General features: G+C 48.1%; 1 long non-coding RNA gene across 1 annotated transcript; it reads right to left on the bottom strand.

Annotated features, from left to right (window-relative positions):
* Nucleotides 1–3,559: 3,559 nt before the first annotated feature.
* Nucleotides 3,560–4,042, bottom strand: LOC139025673 (uncharacterized). Its single transcript, XR_011477290.1, has 3 exons — nt 3,990–4,042; nt 3,665–3,692; nt 3,560–3,583 (listed from the first exon to the last, which is right to left on the bottom strand). It is a non-coding gene; the product is annotated as an uncharacterized lncRNA (long non-coding RNA).
* Between the last annotated feature and the right edge of the window lie 1,411 nt (nt 4,043–5,453).

Here is a 5,453-nt window from a genome sequence, read left to right as displayed (position 1 = left end):
CAGGAACAAATAGAGGCTCTGATAGAAGGTCATGGTTTTGCAACGGCACCAGGTCTGGATTCTCCTTTAGTTCTTTCTCTATGTCATCGTCTTGCTCCTTTGTCTCTCTAGCTCACTCTTTCCTTCTTTATGTCTCTCTGTCTTTCCTCTCTCTAGCTCTCATTCTCTCTCTCCCCTCTCTCTAACTCTCTCTCTCTCTTCCCCCCTCTCTCCGCCCTCTCTCTCTCTCATTCTCTCTCTAGCTCTCACTCTCTCTCTCTAGCTCTCATTCTCTCCCCTCTCTCTCTCAATCAATTCAATTCAAGGGCTTTATTGGCATGGGAAACATGTGTTAACATTGCCAAAGCAAGTGAGGTAGATATACACAAAAGTGAAATAAACAATACAATTAACAGTAAACATTACACATACAGAAGTTTCAAAACAAGAAAGACATTACAAATGTCAATTATATATATACAGTGTTGTAACAATGTACAAATGGTTAAAGCACACAAGTTAAAAATAATAAGCATAAATATGGGTTGTATTTACAATGGTGTTTGTTCTTCACTGGTTGCCCTTTTCTTGTGGCAACAGGTCACAAATCTTGCTGCTGTGATGGCACACTGTGGAATTTCACCCAGTAGATATGGGAGTTTATCAAAATTGGATTTGTTTTCAAATTCTTTGTGGATCTGTGTAATCTGAGGGAAATATGTCTCTCTAATATGGTCATACATTGGGCAGGAGGTTAGGAAGTGCAGCTCAGTTCTCTCTATCCCCCTCTCTCTCCCTAGCTCTCACTCTCTCTCTTCTATCTAGCTCTCACTCTCTCTCTCTCTCTAGCTCTCACTCTCTCTCTATCTAGCTCTCACTCCTCTCTCTCTATCTAGCTCTCACTCTCTCTCTCTCTTCTAGCTCTCACTCTTCTCTCTCTATCTAGCTCTCACTCTCCCTCTCTAGCTCTCATTCTCTCTCCCCTCTCCCCCTCTCTCTCTCTCCCTAGCTCTCACTCTCTCCTCTCTTAGCTCTCATTCTCTCTCCCCTCTCCTCTCTCTATCCCCCTCTCTCTCTCTCTCTAGCTCTCACTCTCTCTCTCCTATCTAGCTCTCATTCTCTCTCTCTATCTCTCTCTAGCTCTCACTCTCTCTCTCTCTATCTCTCTAGCTCTCACTCTCTCTCTCTATCTAGCTCTCACTCTCTCTCTCTCTCTAGCTCTCACTCTCTCTCTCTATCTCTCTAGCTCTACTCTCTCTCAATTCAATTCAATTCAATTCAATTCAAGGGCTTTATGGCATGGGAAACATGTGTTAACATTGCCAAAGCAAGTGAGGTAGATATTATACAAAAGTGAAATAAACAATACAAATTAACAGTAGAACATTACACATACAGAAGTTTCAAAACAATAAAGACATTACAAAATTTATATTATATATATACAGTTGTAACAATGTACAAATAGTTAAAGCACACAAGTTAAAATAGATAGAGCATAAATATGGGTTGTATTACAATGGTGTTTGTTCTTCACTGGTTGCCCTTTTCTTGTGCGCAACAAGGTCACAAATATTGTGCTGTGATGGCACACTGTGAATTTCTCCCAGTAGATATGGGAGTTTATCAAAATTGGATTTGTTTTCATTCTTTGTGGATCTGGTTAATCTGAGGGAATATGTCTCTCTAATATGGTCATACATTGGGCAGGAGGTTAGGAAGTGCAGCTCAGTTTCCACCTCATTTGTGGGCAGTGTGCACATGAGCCTGTTCTTCTCTTTGAGAGCCATATGCTGCCTACGGCGGCCTGTCTCAATAGCAAGGCATGCTCACTGAGTCTGTACATAGTCAAAGCTTTCCTTTAGTTTGGGTCAGTCCACAGTGGTCAGGTATTCTGCCACTGTGTACTCTCTGTTTAGGGCCAATAGCATTCTAGTTGCTCTGTTTTTTTGTTAAATTCTTTCCAATGTGTCAAGTAATTATCTTTTTGTTTTCTCATGATTTGGTTGGGTCTAATTGTGCTGTTGTCCTGGGCTCGTGTGGTGTGTGTTGTGGTTGTGAACAGAGCCCTAGGACCAGCTTGCTTAGCTTTTTTCTCTCTCTATCTAGCTCTCACTCTCTCTTCTCTCTTCTCTAGCTCTCACTCTCTCTCTATCTCAGCTCTCACTCTCTCTCTCTATCTAAGCTCTCACTCTCTCTCTCTTCTCTCAGCTCTCACTCTCTCTCTCTCATCTGTCTCCACTCTCTCTCCCTCAGCTCTCACTCTCCTCCCTCTAGCTCTCATTCTCATCTCCCCTTCTCCCCCCTCACTCTATTCCTTCCTCTTCACTTTCCTCTGTCTTGCTTTCCTCTCAGTTTCTCTTTCTTGTTTACTCTGTCTGGTTTGGGGCAGGAGCTTGAGAATGGCAGGGGGAAAGAGGATATCAGGAGGAGGAAGAGGAAGGGTGTGGTGGCTTGTGGCCACGTGCATAGAGGCAATAAAATAGCTGTAAAGGCTATGGCCGATGGTAACAGGCAAGGAAAGGTTTTAATTACAAGAGAAGAGGCGACAGAGAGAGAGGGGGGAGAGAGAAGAGAACCTGTTACAGTATATATCACGTCATATGAGCGGTCTGAAAAAGAGGGCTTTTTATATTGGCAATGCAGAAACATCAAATATCAATATTAATATTATCAAATATTATGTTGTTCTATTTCGATGTCTACGATTGAAAGCGACCGGTTAATATTTTTTAAAGAAAAAACTAATCATATCGCAAAGAACTAATCCTAATTACATGGCCCAGTTTTAAATCATTTAGTCTATCTTGTGACTCCACTCACTCCTCTCTTCTCTGTCTCTCTCTATCACCTCTTTCTCTTTCTAATTGCTTTACATTGTTTACGTTCTTTAGCATGTCACTCTCTTTTCCCCTGTCCCATCATCCACTCTCTCCCCTTGTTCCATCATCCACTCTCTCTCCCCTGTCCCATCATTCCCTGTTCCATCATCCACTTCTCTCTCCCTCTGTCCCAGTCATCACTCTCTCTCCCCCTGTCCCATCATCACCTTCTCTCTCCCCCTGTCCCATCATCCCACTCTCTCTCCCCCTGTCCATCATCCACTCTCTCTCCCCCTTGTCCCATCATCCACTCTCTCTCCCCTGTCCCATCATCCACTTCTCTCCCCTGTCCCTACCACAGTCAACCCTGTCCCATCATCCACTCTCTCTCCCCTGTCCCATCATCCACTTCTCTCTCCCCTGTCCCATCATCCACTCTCTCTTCCCCTGTCCCATCATCCACTCTCTCCCCCTGTCCCATCATACACTCTCTCTCCCCCTGTCCATCATCCACTCTCTCTCCCCCTGTCCCATCATCCACGTCTCTCTCCCCTGTGTCCAATCATCCACTCTCTCTCCCCTGTCCCATCATACACTCTCTCTCCCCCTGTCCCATCATCCACTCTCTCTCCCCCGTGCCCATCATCCACTCTCTCCCCCTGTCCCATCATCCACTTCTCTCTCCGCTTGTGTCCCATCATCCACTAGGTCGACCCTGTCCTCATCATCCACTCTCTCTCCCCTGTCCCATCTCCACGCTCTCTCCTTGTCCCATCATCCACCTCTCTTCCCCTGTCCCATCATCCACTCTCTCCCTCCCTGTCCCATCATACACTCTCTCTCCCCCTGTGTCCCATCATCACTCTCTCTCCCCCTGTCCCATCATCCACTCTCTCTCCCCTTGTCCATCATCCACTCTCTCTCCCCTGTCCCATCATACACTCTCTCTCACCCCTGTGCCCATCATCCACTCTCTCTCCCCTTGTCCATCATCCACGTCTCTCTCCCCTTGTTGCCCTATCATCCACTCTCTCTCCCCCTGTCCCATGTCATAACTCTCCTCTCCCCTGTCCATCATCCACTCTCTCTCTCCCCTGTCCCATCATCCACTCTCTCTCCCTTGTCCCACATCCACTCTCTTTCCCCCTGTCCATCATCCACTCTCTCTCCCCTTGTCCAATCATCCACTCTTCTCCCCTTGTCCCATCATCCACTCTCTCTCCCCCTGCGCCATCATCCACCTAGGTCAGACCTGTCCCATCATCGACTCCTCTCTCCTCCCTGTCCCATCACCCGTTAGGCAGACCCTGTCCCATCACCCGTTGGTCAGACCCTGTCCATCACCCGTTCGTCAGACCTGCCCCTATCACCCGTTAGGGCAGACCCTGTCCCATTCACCCGTTTAGGTCAGACTCTGTCCCATCACCCGTAGTCAGACCTGTCCCACACCCGTAGGTAGACCTGGTCCCATCACCCGTTAGGTCAGCCCTGTCCCAGTCACCTCACTAGTCAGACCCCTGCTCATTACCCACTGGTCAGACCCTGTCCCATCACCACGTAGGTCAGACCCTGTCCAATCACCCGTTAGGTCAGACCTGTCCCATCACCCGTTAGGTCAGACCCTGTCCCATCACCCGTTAGGTCAGACCCTGTCCCATCACCCGTTAGGTCAGACCCTGTCCATCACCCACTAGGTCAGACCCTGTCCCATCACCCGTTAGTCTAGACCCTGTCCCATCACCCGTTAGGTCAGACCTGTCCATCACCCGTTAGGTCAGACCTGTCCCACCCCCGTTAGTCAGACCTGTCCCATCACCACTAGGGTCAGACCTGTCCCACACCCACTAGGTCAGACCTGTCCCATCACACTAGGTCAGACCCTTCATAAATTTTATAACATAATTGTCTTCTTGTCGCTATTCATTATCAAACATTCTCTTTTCTGTCTCTCAACCTCCCCCTCTCTCTTTCCCTACCCCTCTGTCTCTCCTTCTCTCTCTCAACATCCCCCTCTCTCTTTCCTACCCCTCTGTCTCTCTCTCTCTCTCTCAACCTCCTCCCTCTCTCTTTCCCTACCCCTCTGTCTCCCCTCTCTCTCTCAACCTCCCCCTCTCTCTTCCCTACCCCTCTGTCTCTCCTTCTCTCTCTCAACCTCCCCCTCTCTCTTTCTCTACCCTCTGTCTCTCCTTCTCCCTCTCAACCTCCCTCTCTCTCTTCTTTTACCCCTCTGTCTCTCCTTCTCCCCTCAACCCCCTCTCTCTCTCTTTCTCTACCCCTCTGTCTCTCCTTCTCCCTCTCAACCTCCCCTCTCTCTCTTTCTCTACCCCTCTGTCTCTCCTTCTCCCTCTCAAACTCCCCTCTCTCTCTTTCTTTACCCCTCTTGTCTCTCCTTCTCCCTCTCAACTCCCCTCTCTCTCTTTCTCTACCCTCTGTCTCTCCTTCTCAACCTCCCTCTCTCTCTTTCTCACCCCTCTGTCTCTCCTTCTCCACCTCCCCTCTCTCTGTCTCTCTCTTTCTACACTCTCTCTGGGGGGGAAAGGCCACTTTGTTTCGGACGTATTCACTCTTTCTTCTTTTCATTCTCTCTCATTCTCTTTTGTCCCTCCATCTTATTGTGTGTGGGTGCGGTGTCCAGGTGTGAGGAGAATTGCC

This window comes from Salvelinus sp. IW2-2015, unplaced genomic scaffold, assembly GCF_002910315.2.
Source record: "Salvelinus sp. IW2-2015 unplaced genomic scaffold, ASM291031v2 Un_scaffold3045, whole genome shotgun sequence".
Classification (NCBI taxonomy): domain Eukaryota; kingdom Metazoa; phylum Chordata; class Actinopteri; order Salmoniformes; family Salmonidae; genus Salvelinus; species Salvelinus sp. IW2-2015.
The sequence above is the reverse complement of the archived record's forward strand: the minus strand, read 5'-3'. Positions and strand labels throughout refer to the sequence as shown.